At 50.9% G+C, this 18,899-nt stretch overlaps 1 protein-coding gene across 18 annotated transcripts in view; it reads left to right on the top strand.

The window, feature by feature from the left end:
- The window catches only part of LOC120375737 (protein CEPU-1), a 757,368-nt gene that overhangs the window by 344,647 nt on the left and 393,822 nt on the right, over nucleotides 1-18,899 (top strand). The gene's annotated exons all lie outside the window — the stretch shown is intronic.

Below are 18,899 nucleotides of genomic sequence, written 5' to 3'. Positions count from 1 at the left end.
ACAGGAGATACATCTGCAAAGCAGCTGGGAGGCCCGTGCTAGTTCTGCTCAAGCAAACACACATACAGTCCTGCACAGCCCTGGGTGTGGGTAGCCTGAGCAGCCATTTATGCCACCGTGGCTACACCTCTCTTTTTAGACTCCTAGTTCTTGTGACGTTTACTCCTTTTCATAACACACAAACTAGGGGTCACCAAATGAAATGAATAGGCAGCAGGTTTAAAACAAACAAAAAGAAGTATTTCTTCACGCAGCGCACAGTCAACCTGTGGAACTCCTTGCCAGAGGATGTTGTGAAGGCCATGTCTTTAATGGGGTTCAGAAAAGAACTGCATTCGTGGAGGATAGGTCCATCAATGGCTGTTAGCAGGGATGGGCAGGGTTGGTGTCCCTAGCCTCTGTTTGCCAGAAGCTGGGAATGGGTGACAGGGAATGAAGCACTCGATGATTACCTGTTCTGTTCATTCCCTCTGGGGCACCTGGCAATGGCCACTGTCAGAAGACAGGATACTGGGCTAGATGGGCCTTTGGTCTGACCCACTATGGCCGTTCTTATGTTCTTAACTCGAGCAGAGCTAGTGCGTGTCTGGCTACCCACGCTGCGCAGCCTGGCTCCCAGCTGCTGTGGAGACAGCAAGAGGTTTTCACCATTTTCCTTTCTCTCCGCCTTGACGTTTTGGCAGAATGGGCTGAAGGACAGAGCCGGGGGCACTTGTATATAGTAACAACAACGGATTGGTTATTAGTAATAATACTTATTTCTGATATAGCACTTTTCCTCAGGAGACCTCAAAGCACTTCACACTTTTGAATATATTTATCCTCACAACACCCTTGTGGGACAGGACAGTGCTGTTATCTCCATTGTACAGATGGGGAACGGAGGCACCAAGAACCTAAGTGACTCGCCCAAGGTCACACAGGAAGTGTTGGGCAAAGTAGGGAATTGAACCTGGCTGTCCCCAATCCTGGCTAACCACTAGATCATCCTTCCTCCTTATGGTAGCACACGTGATCATGATGTCCAGTTCCGAATGACTCTTCAGATCAAGGCTGTCCATCTGGATCCAGGATCAGGTATTTAAAAACTTCACAAGATCCAGAATTTGGGCTCCTCTTACTCTAAAGCTGGGCCCATTTGGATCTTGATTTAAAATGTGCATGTCCTGAGCTCCCGCAAGGCTGCAGGGTGTTCAGAGGCAGGGTTCTCGTTGGACTCTCTCCTGGTGTTTTGGGCTACTTCTCTGGACCTCCGTATTTTCCCATTGCTCAGTAAATGCCCCAATGTCAGATGAAGGGATAGCATGATGGTACGGAATCCAAGCTCTTTGCTGCCTTCACTCCCGCTGCGCTAGGCAGACACAGGGAGGCTGCCAGCGAAAAGGGAGTTCAAACTTTTATTGGCATATTCCAGTCCTCTGATTGACTGATAAACTGGCTCCTCATTATGGTTTTGTGTTTTACTCGTCTTTTTAATTAGCCTAAGGGCCTCATTAGCAGTAGCAGCAATGGCTGTGTGATCAGCCTTGCCTGGCACGGAACCCACATAACGCCTCTGTTCCAAGGGGTTACCTGATAAAGGAACAGAACCGCTCCCACAAGGGCTGCCTGGCTAATAGACTCTGATGGACCCAGACGTCCCGAGGGCCCTGGGGAACCAGGTACTGGCTAAACAGCAGGTTCCCAGCCTGCAAAGCGGGAGATGTGATGGTAAATGGGCTCGTCAAAGGACCGGCTTCCTCATTAGGGGGAATTCATCTTGGCAGTACAAAGCCGAGGGGACGTCCGCGCCGAGGAGTTCTTGGAGTGGGAGGGGAAGGTCGTGCCATGACATTTGAAAATAATATTGTTAACAGGGTTTTCTGGCCTGTGTTTTTCTCATTCATCATTTTAATAAGGATACTTAGCCTTTCCCACTCACCAGCTTATCGAAGGCTCTCCACATTTGTTCAGCTCGTTAGAGAGACGGGGGTGATGTGAGCGCAGACCTGGGAGCTAGGACTCCTGGGTTCTATTCTCTGCCCTGCCATTGCTTCCCTCAGACAAGTCCTCAATCGCCTCTGTCCCACCGGGGGTGTTGTGAGGCTCACTCTATTTAGGGCCTGGTTTTAGAGATGTTGAATTTCTCCTCCTCCAGCCAGCACGCGAGGAAGCTCTGTCTGAGTTGAGCTGAGAATCGGGCCCTTCACCTGGGCCAACGACTTTCCCAAAGAAAAGCATCCTCAGACAGCATTAAAGGGAAGATGGAGAAAAATGGGTTTGTTTAGTCTGGAGAAGAGAAGACTGAGGGGGGACATGATAACCATTTTCAAGTAAATAAAAGGTTGTTACAAGGAGGAGGGAGACAAATTCTTCTTCTTAACCTCTGAGGATAGGACACGAAACAATGGGCTTAAATTGCAGCAAGGGCGGTTTAGGTTGGACATTATGAAAAGCTTCCTAACTGTCAGGGTGGTTACACACTGGAATAAATTGCCCAGGGAGGTTGTGGAATCTCCATAATTGGAGATTGTTAAGAGCAAGTTGGACAAACACCTGTCAGGGATGGTCTAGATAATACTTAGTCCTTCCTTGAGTGCACGGGACTGGGCTAGATGATCTCTCGAGGTCCCTTCCAGTCCTATGATTCTATGATTCTGTGACATATAGAAGCCACGTATCTGTTTGCACTGGCAGACAGCTGGTGCCCTCATGTTCTGTCCCATCAAGCAGCCAATTAGCAATAAATGTATATTGTGATTATCAAATATTATTTTTTTGTCTCTTAATCTGTAATGGGTTTATTATTTGCTTGTAAACACTGATGGTGGCCACTAGATGTCAATGTTCTCTCTCTAATCCCATATGCAACCAGATGGGTGCATTGAGACCACACACAAGGATTTGGAAGATTCGCTCGGAGAGCCCTTCACAATCACGCCACTTCATTTCTCAGTGCCTTTTCTCGTTTACATGGGGTTGGAGGGGCCCAAGACTCTTCACCACTCCCTTTGCTGTATGGCAGGGGTTTGTAAGGCTCAGAGGGCTTCAAACTTCCCTTGACAGACTCCCAGTCCATTCTTGCTATCCTCTCCCTCCCATGCTTTCTTTGATAGTCCTTCTTCTCTCCTTCTGATCACCTGTCCAGCCCCTCTCAAACCTGCACCCTTCTCTTTATCTATCCCTGAAGGTCCCAACTTCATTTCCTCCCTATTTTTTTCCCATGTGTACAATATATTTACAAATGTGCAGGGAGTAGAAGATGGCATGTCCCATCCATGCAATGAGTTGCTAGGCCTCAGCAATGGGATTTGGGGCTGCGGGGGAGGGTGTCTATCTTTTTTTATGTGTGTGTGTGGTGGGAAGTCTTTGGATAGGAGTAAAGTTGGTGAAGGAGTAATGGGTCAGCTGTGAAACACTCAGAAGCCTAACTTGACTACTAGGTAGTGTTGCCAGCTACTGGTCTCTGGGGGACCTTGGGCAACTCACTTCACCTTTCTGTGCCTCAGTTTCCCTATCTGTAAAATGGGATATTGAGGCTTATCTCCTTTGTTAAGCCCTTTGAGATCTAATGGTGATGTATTATTATTACTCTCTGGGACTAGATCTGATTTCCATTCCCTACAGCAGCATCTCATGTTCTATGAGGGGGAGGAGAAGTTGGGATAATGCCTGTGAGCTTGTTTGGAGAGACGAACCACCACCTCACACCTCGGCTGGATCTCAGAGCAGCCCATTGCTTGCGGACCATTTGGATAGCTCATTTTCCTACCTCTCCTCTGGGCTTTTCCTTTCTCAAGTTACCTTTGCATATCCAGAATTGCAAGTCTCTGAAAAAGATGCTCCAGTTTAACCACAAGTGATTGGGCTCAAAGTAGGAACCAGTGAGAGAAGGTCGGTGGTCTGCCTAGATACCATAATGGTCCCTCCTGGCTTTGGAATCTCTGACTCCAGATGCCAGCACCAGAAGAAAGTTTGTCTTTGGGACCCTCGTTAATTACCTCTCTGGGCAGATCTTTTTCTGCCTGTGTGGAAGAGGGAGGGAGGCCACCTCCATGGGCATCATTTTCTTTCCCTAGAACTCTGTAGGGCATGCAGGGCTTGTCTACATGGTGAGTTTCCAGGGTGAGCATCCAGGGTGTGAATCTCCAAGCCACCAGCTTGCTCGGCACTAACCAGCCACTCGGACCCTGCTCTGACCTGCTGCTGTTGGAAACGGGAGTGCATCCAAACACACTACAGAACATTTAGTGTGCGGCAGCGGGGTCCGCACACTGGATATTCACCCCCTGGCTTGCCGGGCAGTAACTCACAATGTAGACTCATGTTCGTCCTGTGGGAATTTGGGGGCAAGGTGACTAGGAGCTATTTCTGCAGTTAGCGCCCAGTTCTGCAGACTGGGGAGACCCTTTCTGCCTGGCTCCCTTGATCCATGGGCTCGGGATGCCTTGTCTGCTCTGAAATCCAGGCCTCCAAGTCCTCTTCCCCTAGGAGGGGGAGGCTTTATAGGAAACTCCAATATGTTTGTCCCACTGGGACCCCGGGATCCCCTACACACACACACTTGGGATGCTGCTCCATCAGCTCCACACTAAGTGCCAACCAGAGGAGGCGCTCCCAGCCTGTATGTCCGAGTGCTCTGCCCTAGCAGGCTCCCAGACCCAGAGGGGCTGGTAGTGAGTCCGGGAGGCAGGAGGCCATGCAGTGCAGCACATGGCCACGAGATGGCTGAATTGGCCACAGATAAGTAGGAAACTGCTCACTGTCAAGTATTAACCCAGGGCTTTGAAGGTGCATGTTCACCAGCTTGGCTGGGCTGTGACTCTGGGGACCTATTTGCAAAGCACATCAGTAGCGGCGGGTCTTCACAGTGGAGAGCCAGATGCAGTGAATAAACCCACGGCGGCTCTTGTAAGCACCCACTGTGGCAATGGCAGCGTTCAGGTGGTCTGGCACACCTGCAGCCCGTGTTCCCATGCCATGGAGCCGAGCATGTGCAGCGCCTGCAAGGGAGCCTGAAAAACAGTGGCAGGGAAAAGACCGGAGGCCCAACGAGGATACACGCGCTGATGACAGGCAGTTGTCCCGCAGCAGCTGTGTAAATACCACGTTCAGTATCCACAGCAGAGCTCATTCATCTCTGCAGAGCAGAATGGGGGACAGCAGTGCCTCGCTTCCACGGAGAGCATGGCGTGATGTCTCCCCTGTTCCCCATAGACCAAGTGGGTTATCTTGCCTAGGGCCAGACCAATATGGGCTCTGATCCCAGCTCATCTTGCAAGCTAAGCAGGCTCAGGCTGGGTTAGTGCCACTACAACACCTTTGTGGCCCTTGGTGTTAGGGATTCATGAGATGGCGCTGTTCCTTTCATGTCAGGGACAAACAAACATTTGAGCAGGGTGCCAGAGGCCAGCTGTTCTGCAGGGTCCTGTCTTTCTGAGGCAATGTCCTGAATGCTTGCAGCCATTTAAGGTCGGGTGGTGCTTTGTGTGAGAACTAAGGGGCTTAACCTCTGTGGCTTGGCTTAAATTTTGACTTGGGTAATTAGGTGGTGCCTCTCTAAATTTCTGCTGCAGTTCTAGTTGGATATTGGATTGTTCTTTACTGATGTATAGTGTTGCTGTGAGCTGTTAAGCAGCAGCCACTCTCTGCCCCAGAGGCAGCTGCATTCCAATGGTAGCTGCAGAAATAGCTGCCTGTATATTATATATCAGTTAAAATGCTTTTGAATTTGAGTTATTACATGTTGCTCCGTGAATATAGAGAACATGAGATATGAGACAGTAGATAGCAAATGATGTTTCTATGCTTCTATCTGTCGAGGGTAGATGTACAAATATCAGACAGGAGAAATCCAGCAGTTCCCTACAGAAAACCTCTTGCTCGTGCCATGCACGTGCAAAGTATTACCATTTCACGTTTTAAAGGATGTTTACGAGCATTCACCACTTACGCTTCCCAGGACCACAATGAGGTATGTAGCTAGATTCATTTTTACATCCGCAATCAAAATGATTTCCCCCATTTTACAGATGGGGAAACTGAGGCACAGAGACGGGCGGCGACTTGTCCAAGGTCACACAGTGAGTCTATGGCAGACCTTGAGATGGCCCAGGAGTCCTGGCTCCCAGGTTTGGGTGTTAAACACAAGACCATCCCTCCCATATTTTTTAATGTGACTGAATCGGTCTGGTTTTGGGATTCCTCACTTCCATTCAATGTGTGCATGAAAAGGCCTTCTTAGAAATGGCGGATGAGGTAATATATTTTATTAGACCTCACCTACCTCATTTCTCTAATATCCTGGCACCAACACTGCATAGCTAGAAACGCATCAGAACCCAAATCACATCTGAATGCCCCCAACTTTGGAGGTTCAGGTCTATGGCACCCGGTCTGGACCATGTCTGGTTCTAGTTCTGCAAGAGAAACACCTGCTTCATACTGTTTTAGAAATCGGACACCACCGGCAAGTTTGTTCTTTCCCCTGCTCCGTCCGCTTCCAAATTTCCATTGGAAAAGTATGTCTTGCCTCCACACTCCCTACCTGGGATGTGAACTACCTGCGGTGCCGAGGGTTGGGCACTAGATGGCAAAAGAGAGCTACGCCGGAGCCACTGGCAGCTCCCCAGCCTGGCACTCTCCCCTGTCATTCGGCTCTGAAGACTTAGAACAAAAGAGATAAGTTGGAGGGACACAATTTATACAAGCGCAGTTGCAGCGTGAAGCACTAACTCTTCCTCTAACCTTCAGTGTCCTCAATCCGGGAGACAGCGTGCACGCTGGCAGCAGAGTTATGGGTTTATCTTGGGCCTCTCCCTCCTCGTCCAAGTTCTGTCTCTTCCGTTCGATGCTTTCGCTTTGGAGTCAAGGCGGTGCTGTCGGACCCTGCCAAGGCCTAAGGGGAGTGGATGGCCGGTGGGTTTAGCAGCCTGATGTTTAAAGCGCCGTTGGGACGGCGCACGGTGCCGGGCGTTGGGTGGGGTTACTGTTAGGCTTGCTGGGCTTTAGTCTGCACACAACGGGGGGCTGGCACGAAGGGTCCAGCACCAGTCAGAACGGACCAGGGCACCACGGGCGGCTGCTGGTTCGAAGGCCTCTCTGGCCAGAGTTTGGGAGCAGTACAGGAGGATGGAGAGGCCGAGACCCGCCTTGCCAGCTGGAGGAGCTGGTTGGGAGAGGCTTAGCCTGCTCCCATTAAACAATGGGAGGGTTGCTGTTGATTTCCCACTGCACCAGCTTCACTCCAGGCCCAATCTGCCTTTTCAGGACTTCTCTCTTCCTTCCCCCTCGGCTCTCCTTCCTTCTGCCCTTTCTAGTCTGTTCCCCTCCTACCCCACTTGCTGGCCCCCGACACGCCATTCAGGGGGCACGTGCCAGTGGAACTGGCGTGGCAGGCCGTGGTACTGTGCACCTACAGGCCTGCCATGTCCCAGCTTCCATCTGTGAGAGTCGAAGCCGTCTCACTGGACCATCACGAGCCCAGCGCAGATGCAGGTTTCGTCTGTCAGAGCCGGGCTAACAGGGCCAGAGGCAGCCAGGGATCCCAGGTTAAGGCAAGGTAGAGAGAGAGAGAAACAGTGACAGACTCTCAGTTACATTCGTACATGCACAGGGCATGCACCTTAACAGAGGGGCTCACACTGACGTGCAGACCCTCACTGTTGCGCAACCAACACACAGTTGCGCACAACCACAGAAGCAGACACTGACACGCACGTTACCTCTCTTGCACAAATACAGCGATTCACTTCCAGATGTACCTACACAAACGTTAACTCCCATTCTCTGGCCCACTCCCTCAAGCTCTCTAGCAAACACAATTGCAGAGGCATACATAGAAATACACACATGCACAATTGCATCCTTGCTGATGTGCAGACTGGAATAAATACTAACTCTGTCTCTCCCTCTCACACACAGCAAATTGGAACGCGGTGAAGAGGCGATTTGTCACATGCACGCACACACACCAAGTTAGAATGCAGTGAAAGAAAGCGGCTGGGAACATTGTGCCAGCGCATTATTCGCAAGCAGTGGAGAATTACACGTTCCAGGATGCTAAACGCCAGCTGAAGCCAACCTTGTTTTTGCACAGTGGCGCTGCACAAAAGCTCTTCTTCTGGGAGATTGCTGGAGCTCACGTAGCGAAGCGCTAGGTTAGAAAAGAAATACAACAAGAGAAAGAGAAAGGAAGCGAGCGGAGGGCACATTGCATGTGTGAGCAGCCGCAGCCTTGTGCAGGGCAAGCCGGGGCACAGCCGATTGTCAGGAGAGAATACAGTGGGCGAACACTGAGCTCTGCGTAAGGTGCAGTGGTAAACAACAGAGCTTTGGTGTAAGGCCTGCCTGGCGGGAAGACTGACAACCTGCGGGCAAGGACAGGCGGGTTCAGGACCACCAGTGCGCAACAGAGGGCAAAGTGCAGGGCTAAGCTCCTGGCAAGAGCTGCCAGGGCTTGGAAATCCAGCTCCTGGATGAGCAAAATGTGCCTGTTGTCCAGGAGCTGAAATACTATTTATATTAGAGCGGTACCCAGAAGCTGCAGCCAAGATCAGGATCCCATTGTGCTAGGCACTGTACATACACATAGGAGGCAGCAGTGGAGGATAGGTCCACCGATGGCTATTAGCCAAGATGTGCAGGGATGCAACCCTATGCTGTGGGTGTCCCTAGCCTCGGTGTGCCACACGCGGGGAGTGGATGACGGGATGGATCACTCGACGATTGCCTGTTTTGTTCGTTTCGACTGAAGCACCTGGCATTGGCCACTGTCGGAAGACAGGCTACTGGGCTAGGTGGACCATTGGTCCAACCCACCCTGGTCGTTCTTATGTTCTAGAGAAGAGACGCGTTCCATCTCCGTGGCTCATTCAAACTAAGGAGCCTCTGCTGAGGGGGCCAACCAGAGGCCTGGCACTACCCTTCGTGATGTGAACAAAGCCCCTTGAGCTCCTCACCCTGTAAGAACTCCTGGACCCACCCTTTCCACTCCAAGGCACACGGCCCCTGTAAGCACCGGCCTACAAACCCCTCCAGTGGCGGTGGTCACAGAAGCTCCACAACTGGTTAAAGCAGCAGCTCATTCCGCAGCCGTGCCTCGGCCCCTCACGTAGCACTAATGCACGGGACTCGGCCTTCACTTGCCACCCTGGTTTTTGAGATCCCAGAAGCGCCACTTGCCCCGGCTCTATCCTCCCATTCGTTTCCATCTTCCAGTCACATCTGGCTCCCTCAGGAGCTGTAAGTAGAGAGCCAAGAGGCCAGCAGTGCCTGCGCCATCCCCTAGCCTGGGGATAGGGTGACCAGATGTCCCGATTTTATAGGGACAGTCCTGATTTTGGGGTCTTTTTCTTATATAGGCTCCTATTACCCCCCCACCCCCTGTCCCAATTTTCCCACTTGCTGTCTGGTCACCCCCCCTGGGGGTAGCAAGGGCATTTGGGTTTTCCAGAGATTCCCGGCTCCATTAGCAGATCATAGAGCTTTGGAGGAGCATCTGAGTTTTGAGGGCTTCTCACAACCCCCTGAAACTTCTGAGATGCTCCGGTTGCCCACCTCTTCCTCCATGAAGATGCGATGCAGGCCCTGGGTGGCTGGCTGGCTGATCTCACTAATTACCTGTCCTGTCTGGGAGTTAGGCAAATGAAGTCCTGAAGTACTCGTACAATGGTAGAGAGGAGGCAAGACTCGGCTGTAATGGATCAAAGTGGGATTTGATATCAGGGCTCAGACAGACCCTGTGTTTCTCTCTGGTTTTCTGTCTCCCAGATCAGCGACCGAGTACTGGCCTGAACTCAGGAGTCAGGGCAGGCACCATTGAGTGCCCTCTAGGGCCCAATGACATGGCACCTGGTGAAATCCCTGCGCATGGTCGGGAGGTGGAGAGCTCTCTGTGTGGGGTTTGGCTTATTTCTGGCACTCAGCCTTGGGACCGGGCTTCCTAGGGACAGGCCAAAACCCAGCCATGACCCCAAGCGCTCTGCAAAGTTTCTCTCCCTCTTCTTTCTGAGGAGTGGCTGAGCTTGCTGGGCTTGGCAATGTCCTGCTCCTGTCTCGTGCCCCGGGGGCAAACCGGAGCCCTGGTGGTGAGCGATTTTTTCACTCTTGCCATGCGTGTATGTAAAGCTGAAATCCCCCCATCAGTGACCACCCTGGGCCTGTTTTTTCCAGCCAGCACCTCAGGCATGATTCGCACTCACTGTGAACTAGCTGGGTATATTGCAGCCGCTTATCCTCCCAATGTCCACTCTATAAGGACCTCACTACACTCTGACTCGTGACAATCCAGCCAAGCAGAAATTCAGGGAGCACGGGAGTAGGCAGAAATGCTCTGACAGGAAGGTCAAATGGCAGTCGGTTTGTCAGTCTGCTCCCATATCCATCATTCCCACCAGCCAGCTAGCCATTCACACAGTCTACTGTCCCCATACACCCCACCGATACACCCACCAGGGATCTCTTCTCCCTTAACTGTTGGGACAATTTACCAAAGGTTGTGGTGGATTCTCCATCACTGACAACTTTTCAATCAAGATTGGGTGGTTTTCTAAAAGCTCTGCTCTAGAGATTACTTTGGGGCAGTTCTCTGGCTTGTGTTACACAGGAGGTCAGACTAGATGATCGCAGGGATCCCTTCTGGGCTTGGAATCTATGATTTATGAATCCATCCATCCATCCATCCATCACTGGGCCTAGGAAAGGCTTCCAATCTGAGGCACCCACGTTCAAGTGCTGACATTTCCAGATGGATTTCAAGTGTCACTAGGCCCACAGAGGTCAGGCACTGAGATCTCACAGTGCAGTATGAAACCTGGTCTGGGATAGTATCGGAAATGATCTGGCTCTCTTTAGAAAGTGATCCTGAAAGGAAATGGATGACATTTGATGCTGATTCAAACCAAGCAAGATGAACTCCAAATCAGGACGCTGGGGTGCAGTTAGTTCAGAGGAAGACCATGCTGCCCAGAGCAGCTTGGACAGACTAGGAACAAGGGGTAAAGAAAGAGATGATGGGTGAATCATTCAACCTGTCTCTTTCCCTTATACGCCAAAAGAAAAGAGTAGGTTACTAGGTACTAGAAGGAGAAAGGCCTCTGAGGTACAGAGAGTTAAATCCAGCAGCTTTGGCATCAGACTCAAAGCAAAGACAACTGGGATTGTTAAATGCAAGTGTGCAGTTTACAAGTGAGGAAATGACTTTAGCCCTCTAGCAAGGGGTTCCCACTCCATCAAAGGGTGGTAGGCAGGGTGGGGAAAGGTGTACGGTTGGAGTGAAAGGTTGTTTTGAGACTTGCACTGAGACTAGACCAATTGCTTTAGTGCTGAAGTTCTCATCTCTTTCATTAACTGTGCATCCATCAAGAGTTTTAATTTTTTTCTAAGGGTTATTGCAAGGGCATGTTTCGTAAACCCCCAGCTCCTGGAGGCCTGTGATTAGGAGAGACATTTTCAAAGTATGTCTCTAGCTCTCATAGTTGCAGCGAAAAGCTTGAAAATATTGACCTGAGTTCACTTTAAAGTTTCAAAACCTGGAAAGCAAATCAAAAGAGACCACTGTTTAGCTACACCTAGATATCAACTTTAAAGATTTTGAAGCCAGTCTTCTGATTTGGGAGGGTCTGATTTTTTCATTTTAAATGCTTGGGGTTGACAATTCTACAGTGGTAACGGCAAAGCAGCAAAGACAGAGAAGAAGGTAACCAGAACAATGATACAGGGTCTGGGAGAGGTCTACTATCCAAGCAGGGTTAGAAACACTGGCTCTGTAACTACTGGCAAAGAGGAGATTAAGACAGGACCTTGTTGAGGTTTTACCCATGTCTGAAGGAAACTGAGTGGCTTGATGCCAGGAGGTTCTTTAAACTACTGTCAGATTAGAGGAACAAGTGGACATGAATTGAAGCCAAGAAACAGAAGCAGGACACCGAAGGAATGTAGGTGGATTTTTTTTTCTGTAGTCAGATTACTTAATCTATGCAATTGACAGCCAAAGGCAGCAGTAAAAGTGATCAGTGTCAATTGCTTGAAAATTAAGTCAGGCTCGTAATTAGGGATCATGAATGTTGTGTTGTGAAAATGGTGAGTTGGCTCAACAGCATCAGACATTTGCATGGGTTTGTCTGGTCCCCTCTCCAGCCTCAAATCAGTGAGACCATGTGCTGGCCTAGAGGCAGATAACAGTAAACCTTTAAATGAGTCTGATGACTCTATCCCATCTCCAGTTTTTGAGGGCTGCAGGGAAAACTGATGTTGCAATGGATGATGGGCATGGATGCAGCCCAGAGGTTAATGTTGTGTGACAGGCCATCTAAGATACTGACATCCAAGGTGGTGTGGTGGTGCTAAGGGAGATCTGGCATACTATCCTCGGAGATGTAACAGACAGCTGAGTAAATAGGAAGGTGTGTTCAACATGGCAGGGGGAGAAGGAGACCCAGAGGCTGGAGATGGGCAAAAAACTCTTCCAAGTTTGGTTTGAAAGAGCTTTGCCAATGTTGCATGCCAGCAAAGGATCCGCCCCACAAATCCAAGCCCCACACACAGTGAGGGAGTAGCTGGCCAGTTTTACTCAAATGAGCAGAAGTAAAATAGTTAGTGACGCTGACATTTCAATCACCATCGTTACCCTTCAGAGTTAACACCAGTTGCGATGAATGGGGAGAGGTCATGTAACTTCCCCAGGGGTGGGTTACCGGTGCCTTTTGAACCTATGGCCGTCAACACTGAAAACAGAGTCTCAACCATGTGAGCTAAAGGAGTAACTAGAGATTTATGCAGCTGTAGGATCAAGCAAACAAGCAGCATCTGATGGCTGAGCAGACAGACCCAAACACATAGATAAAATTTTAGATGGATTTTTTATTATTATAAATTGATGAAGTGTCAGCTAATCACATTATAGGCAGCTATTTATTTCCTATAGGCGTTAGCAAGAAGATTATTTTGCTTGTGGGTAAAGCACTGGACAGGGATTCAAGAGACCCACGTTCATTTTCTGGCTGCGCCGTGGTCATCTTGTATGACCTTGGGCAAGTCATTTAATCTCTCTGGGACTCAGTTCCCCATCTGTAAAATGGAGGTAATAATACTCCCTTTTGCCTACTCTTTGTCTGGACTGTAAGATCCTTCAGTCAGGGACTGTCTCTCACTGTGAGTATATACAGCACCTAGCACACTCTTGCTTGGCTCTACCATAATGTAGACAGATTGTAATCTCCATGAGACAGGGATGGTCTGTCACTATGTGTCTGAGTATGTACACCACCTAGCACAATGGGGCCCTCATGCCAGTTCGAGGGGAGGGCTTGTTGCTACTGGAATAATACTAATCTTAAAGAGGGTTTTTTTAATACTTTAAAACCCTTTTACATTCACATTTGAAATGTTAGTGAATTCAGGCCAAGGGGTCAGATGCTGCTCATGCTGGAGGGTAGCTGAGATGCAATCTGCTGTCATCCCATGGGGCTGCTCGCGAGGTTTTTAATTGTCTGATCTTTTTGTTTTCTAAGTTGCTCAGGAAGGAAAAAAAAATAAACCTGAAAAATGTCACCTTCCTGGTGACACGGGCCTCAGCACTTCCAAAGCTGCCTGGCAGGAGGGCATGCTGGCAGATGGCAGCCTCAGCTGGGACAGTGCAAAATAACAACCAGAAGTCTTGCAAAAAAAGGATGGGTGGAAATATTGTGCATCCATTTAGGATTTCATAAGCACAGGCTGCCACGCCTGTTGCTCGTGGTACACACAAATCCTGATACACGAATCCTGGGTGGGATGGAGAGCATCTCCTTACATTATGAGAGGTGACAGCAGCGAATCCTCCAGGCTCTAACACCACCTGTTGGATGGGTCTGCTTATTTTCCCTCCATTGATTGTGTTTTGTTCTTTTGCGAGCTGATCCAGGCAGCCACCGAAAACCCCTGGGAATACAGAGGACAGATGCTATGCTGGGGTTCCTAGCTTCTTTTTAATTAACTCCTGGAAGGGGTTTTTTTTTTTTTTGCCAGCAGTTCCCTCTCTCCCAAGTTCACTGCTGTTACCCCTGTAATTGGTTAGGAGCAGAGAGCACCAAAGGAGGAGCTGCGGTTGGGTTCAGAGCTTTGCCTAGTCCCTGGTGACATCCTGTGAAATAAGGGAGAGGATGTGTAGGAGCTGCTAGTTCCCTTCCCATCATACAGACAAATGCTGCTCCCTCTGGATCTCCCCAGCCTCTGCTTTGGGAGCTCTCAGTGATTGTGCTCCAGTCATGCACACACGGTCATGCGCCGAGCTGGCTGTACACTGACTTACCAAGTTCGTCCTGCAGTGAATTCCCTGAGGATGGTGCATTAGGCCCAGACACCAGGGGGAGCTCTTTAGTCGTGAATTGTTTCTAAGATTAGACGTTTCCCCCAACCATCTCTGTACATGTTCTACCAGGGGTGCGTATTTCCCATCAAACTCTCTTGGTTTGGGCTTTGCGGTATCATTTGCGCAGTGTCTTTCTCTGAGATGGGACCAAGCCCAAACTCGATCTCTCAACCACCTGGGAGGAGTCACTTGGGAGGAGTCCCCGTCTAGAGCCAGACATGGCAGCTGCTCTCTGTCTCTATGGGGGGACGCGGGGACAAACACTCTAGATCTGATTCCCTGAGTTTCTGGCCAGGCCAGATGCCGACTCTGTTGCGGTGTCCGTCTCTGGTACAGGGCAGGACTTTCGAGTCGCCCCAGCAGATCCCAGAGAGTCCTTCCCAGGGTTTAACGCTGGTGTCCTGGGACCAGCCTTTAGGGATATCTATCTATCAGCTCAGAAACGTGTTCACTCTCTTCATGGCTTTGCCATTGTGCCCATCCCCCTAGCATCTAAGCTTAGCATTTCTCCCTCGCTCCTTTCCCCGGGAAGCAAACAGGCCTCTGATCAGCTTGTTGACCACAAGCTATATGTTCCCTTTATGTGATTGTTCAGTAACAGCCACTTCCCAGCAAGCCCGGTCCAATTCCTACCATTTCTCCTCCTCCCCCCACCCCGAAGCAGCCCTGTTGCCGGCACATACATTGTGTATTCAGAGCCCCATCAATCTTTCGTAAATGTATGGCGCGTCAGAGGGGTCTCCCGGGTTCAGTGCCCAGGGTAATGCTGTGTGACCGGCTCTGTCCTCACTCCATCATATCGCAGGAGTCTGGCAAAGCAATGGCAGTGGGAGAGGGTTGGGCTTCGGCCCATGCCTCTCTGCTCCCCCACAGGACCCGGGAGTGCTGATGAGCTGTTCCAGTGCCTTGCAGCCGGGCTGGCTCCATAACCACGCTCTCCTGCCAGTGAGAGAGGAGCTACGTTTGGCGGTGGAAGTGAGAGGTTAGCATGGATTATGTATGGAGGGCTCTAAAAACAGGCTTCCTTCCTTGGAGTCAGTCTTCACTGATGCCACACACTGGAGAGGGCACCCTTTGCTGAGTGAAGTGGGGAATTTAGTCTGTAGAGTCATTCAGTCCTGGGCTGTCCCAGCCCAGCTACACCCTGGAGAAACCATCCACTTAGGCAGCACGAAGGGAACTTTGTCTATCCCAACCGGGAACCCCTGCCTTTCCCTCCTGGGCCCCCTTCTTCTGGAATTCAGTCTCCCAGCAGACCAGGCACAGGGCAGTCCCCTCTGCTCTCCATCACTGGGCCTAGGAAAAGGCTTCCAATCTGAGGCCCCCACGTTCAAGTGTCATTTCTTGACCGCCCTCTGGCTGAGTCCTGCCCCTGAATCTGCTGCGTTCAAGGTGGGATCGATGCCACTTTGTTTGTTTTTTTGTCCGTGTCTCTGGCAGGCACGTTCCCTTTGGTGTCCGTGTCTCTGGCAGGCTACTGAAATGAATGCTGGCAAGGCAATGTTCACCCTTTCTTGTAGTCTAGAGAAACAGACCAGCCTGGGAGCCTGCAGGCCCACAGGGGATTAGCAAGCCCTCGTATTTAAGAATCTTCTCCCCTCCTCAAGTTATTTTTACTCTCTGGTGGATGGTTGCCAGCCCAGCTGAGCGCCCATCCCCAGAGTGTCTCCTTCCACATACTCTGAGGAGCTGTCTTCACACCAGTCACCTTCAACGTTCTCTCTGTCCCAAGTTGGGAGGGGCTGTTGTCTCCACACCTCCAGCTCCCACAATCCCCTCTACCCACTTCCACTTTTGCCCCCATCCCTCCAAACACTCTTTTTCCTACACCAAGTCACCGCAATTGCCAACCCCCTAAAGCCGGAGCTCCCTGACCTGCAACATGGTGATCAGGGCTCTCTCCATACTTCCGAGTTGCAGGGTCTCCTCTGTCCTGCATTACGAGCGGGGCTGTCTCTATACTTGGGAACCGCTGAGTTCCCTCCTTTGAGAAGGGGCTGCCCGTGTCATGCGACACCTCTTTGTTAGGAGGACCTTCATTCTCTGTATTTTCCCCACACTCAGGAAGGATGGGGGGTGCATTTTGACTGGAAGTAAATCCCACCCACCCCACTACCCTGCTCCGCAGCCAACAATGGGCATGTACCCCGGGAGCCAATCCAAGACTATGGGGTGGACTCCACCAGGAATGAAGGGCCATCACAAACCTCCCCAAGTGGGAATTCTTTGCCTTTGCCTTCTAACATAAACATATCGAAGAGAACAAACACATGGCAGATGTCAGTCAAATTGGGCGTTACGCTACTGGAAGGTGCTCAGGTGCTCTGGTAGCCTTCGCTTTGAAAGGATACAGTATAAAAAATCTACACCGAATGAGACCCACTGGGCTAAAATCATGAGCCGCTACCACTTGAGCTAACTCTAGGCTAGGCTACAACGCGAGCCGCTAAATTAAACTACCAGCTGCCATCCTCCATCTACATCAGGCAAACGGTGTAGCAGGGATGCGCTTAGCGAGCATATGTTAGCTGAGCGTGACCTAAACTCAACCACTTTTCCTAGCAAAGAAAAGGTCTTAAATTTGCCCCAGAGGCTTTTTTTTTTCCTGCCCATGATTCCAGCAGTCATTTGTCTCGTGAATGTGAAGGCATTTATACGGGCCAAAGTGAAATGTACTAGGTTGATCGCCATGGTTTTATTAGCGCTAATGGGAGCCTGTGCAGATAAATCCTCGTGTGTCCTGATGGAAACTTACCTTTAAATATCTCATGTTTAATGTGAAATATGATAATGTGGGGTTCTGGGGAAGGGCGAGGCAGACGTACCGCTTGCTGCAAAGCTCGGCACTTAATTAGCTCCTGGAGGGTTTGCTGGAGAATGTGCTGGCAATACACAACTGCAGAGAAGACAGATGATCTTGTGGTCCAGGCTCTGGAGTGGGACTTAGGCAATGTGGGTTCAGTTCCTGCCTTCAGCCCAGGCTTCCTCTGTGACCTTGGGAGAAGGCCGAGAGGGTAACAGTGCCAGGCCTGTCAGAGAAGCTGCGGAGGCTACGCTGACTAGTGATTGCGGGGAGCTCAGGTATGGCGATTCTGGAGGACAGTGCAGTCAGGTCCATGTTCGAATCCGTGGCACAGAAAGCAGCCAGGGGGCAAGTTGCTCAGAGAGTTGAGTTTTGCAGACCCTTCCCAGAATGGCTAGTACCTTCTCTGGGTCTGTCATCGCTCCAGGGTTAACGCGAGTTACCTGCACTCCTCCTGAGTCAGCCTAGCTCAAGGGTGAGCAGCCTCACCAGTAACTGTCCAGCTGCTTTGTCCACAAATAGGGTGACCAGATGTCCCGATTTTATAGAGAGAGTCCCGATTTTGGGGTCTTTTTCTTATATAGGCTCCTATTACCCCCCCGTCCCGATTTTTCACATTTGCTGTCTGCAGGGGCGGCTCTAGCTTTTTGGCTGCCTCAAGCAGTCATGCGAGCCGCGCCCAGCGGACCTCGAGCGGGCGCGACGCGCTGGGCTGACTGCTGCGGACCTGGCCTCCCGCCCCCTCCGCGCGGGCGGCGGCGCGGCGGGCGGCGGCGCGGCGGCACGCTGCTGTGCGCGCGGGAGGTCCAGAGGAGCCCGGGAGCGCCCCCCGCGCCGTCATGTGCGGCAGGTCCAGGTCGTCCCCCCGTGGACCCCGCAGGCCAGCATGGCGCGCATGACTGCCGCCCAGCCCCCTGCCCTGCCCTGATGTTGTGCCGCTAGGCACCCAGCTTTTTTTTGCTGGTGCCTAGAGCCACCCCTGGCTGTCTGGTCACCCTATCCACAAAGGTGCTGGCTTCCCTGGCATGTGATCCTGAGACTTCTGGGGGCAGAGCCCCTGGGTCTTAGCGTTGAGCCGCTCTGTGAATTCTTGCTCAGTGAATTGTGGGAAAACATGTCTGTCCTTTCTGGGTACCCGAGGAATTGTGGGAAGGCGCTGGTGGATGAGTAGCACTCAAGTGGCGCTAGCCATTGTCTGCACCGCAGAGGGCTTGTGTTAGCAGATGACACATTGTGCTCACTTGAGTTTTAGCCTGTACCCAATTTTGGGTCAGGCATCTTGAGTTAAAAGCAGGACCAACCTCAAGTCAATGTTTTGGTATATGGACAGGACTCCAGTTAACTTTGCAGTGAAGAGAAACTCTAAGAGGTTGAGCTGAAGAGAGCAGGCTCCCTTCCGAAAGCCTTGAGCAGTACCCCTTTAAATACTGCCAGATGATCGACTCATCAAACTCCTCTTCCTTAAACTCCCGTCATGAGGCTTGCAGCAAACGCAGAGCTGACGGGGACTGATCCGCGGCCACTGAGCCTCAGAACAGCGGCAGCTCAAAGCCGTCAGGTCTGTTTAATCTCTCCGCTCTCCTGCGATGTGCCTTCGTGATTGCCAGGCACAGACGTTCCAGAAGGAAGAGATTCAAATGCTTCCTTGTTTATTTATTTATTTTTAATAAACTGGCAGATGAAAAGGCCCAGAATGGTACAAGTCGAGCCTCTGTCCTCCCAGCGAACCGAGTGATGTCTCAGAGCTCTCCTGTCTCCTTTCCGAGA

This window comes from Mauremys reevesii, linkage group 12 (assembly GCF_016161935.1).
Source record: "Mauremys reevesii isolate NIE-2019 linkage group 12, ASM1616193v1, whole genome shotgun sequence".
Taxonomy (NCBI): domain Eukaryota; kingdom Metazoa; phylum Chordata; order Testudines; family Geoemydidae; genus Mauremys; species Mauremys reevesii.
The sequence above is the reverse complement of the archived record's forward strand: the minus strand, read 5'-3'. Positions and strand labels throughout refer to the sequence as shown.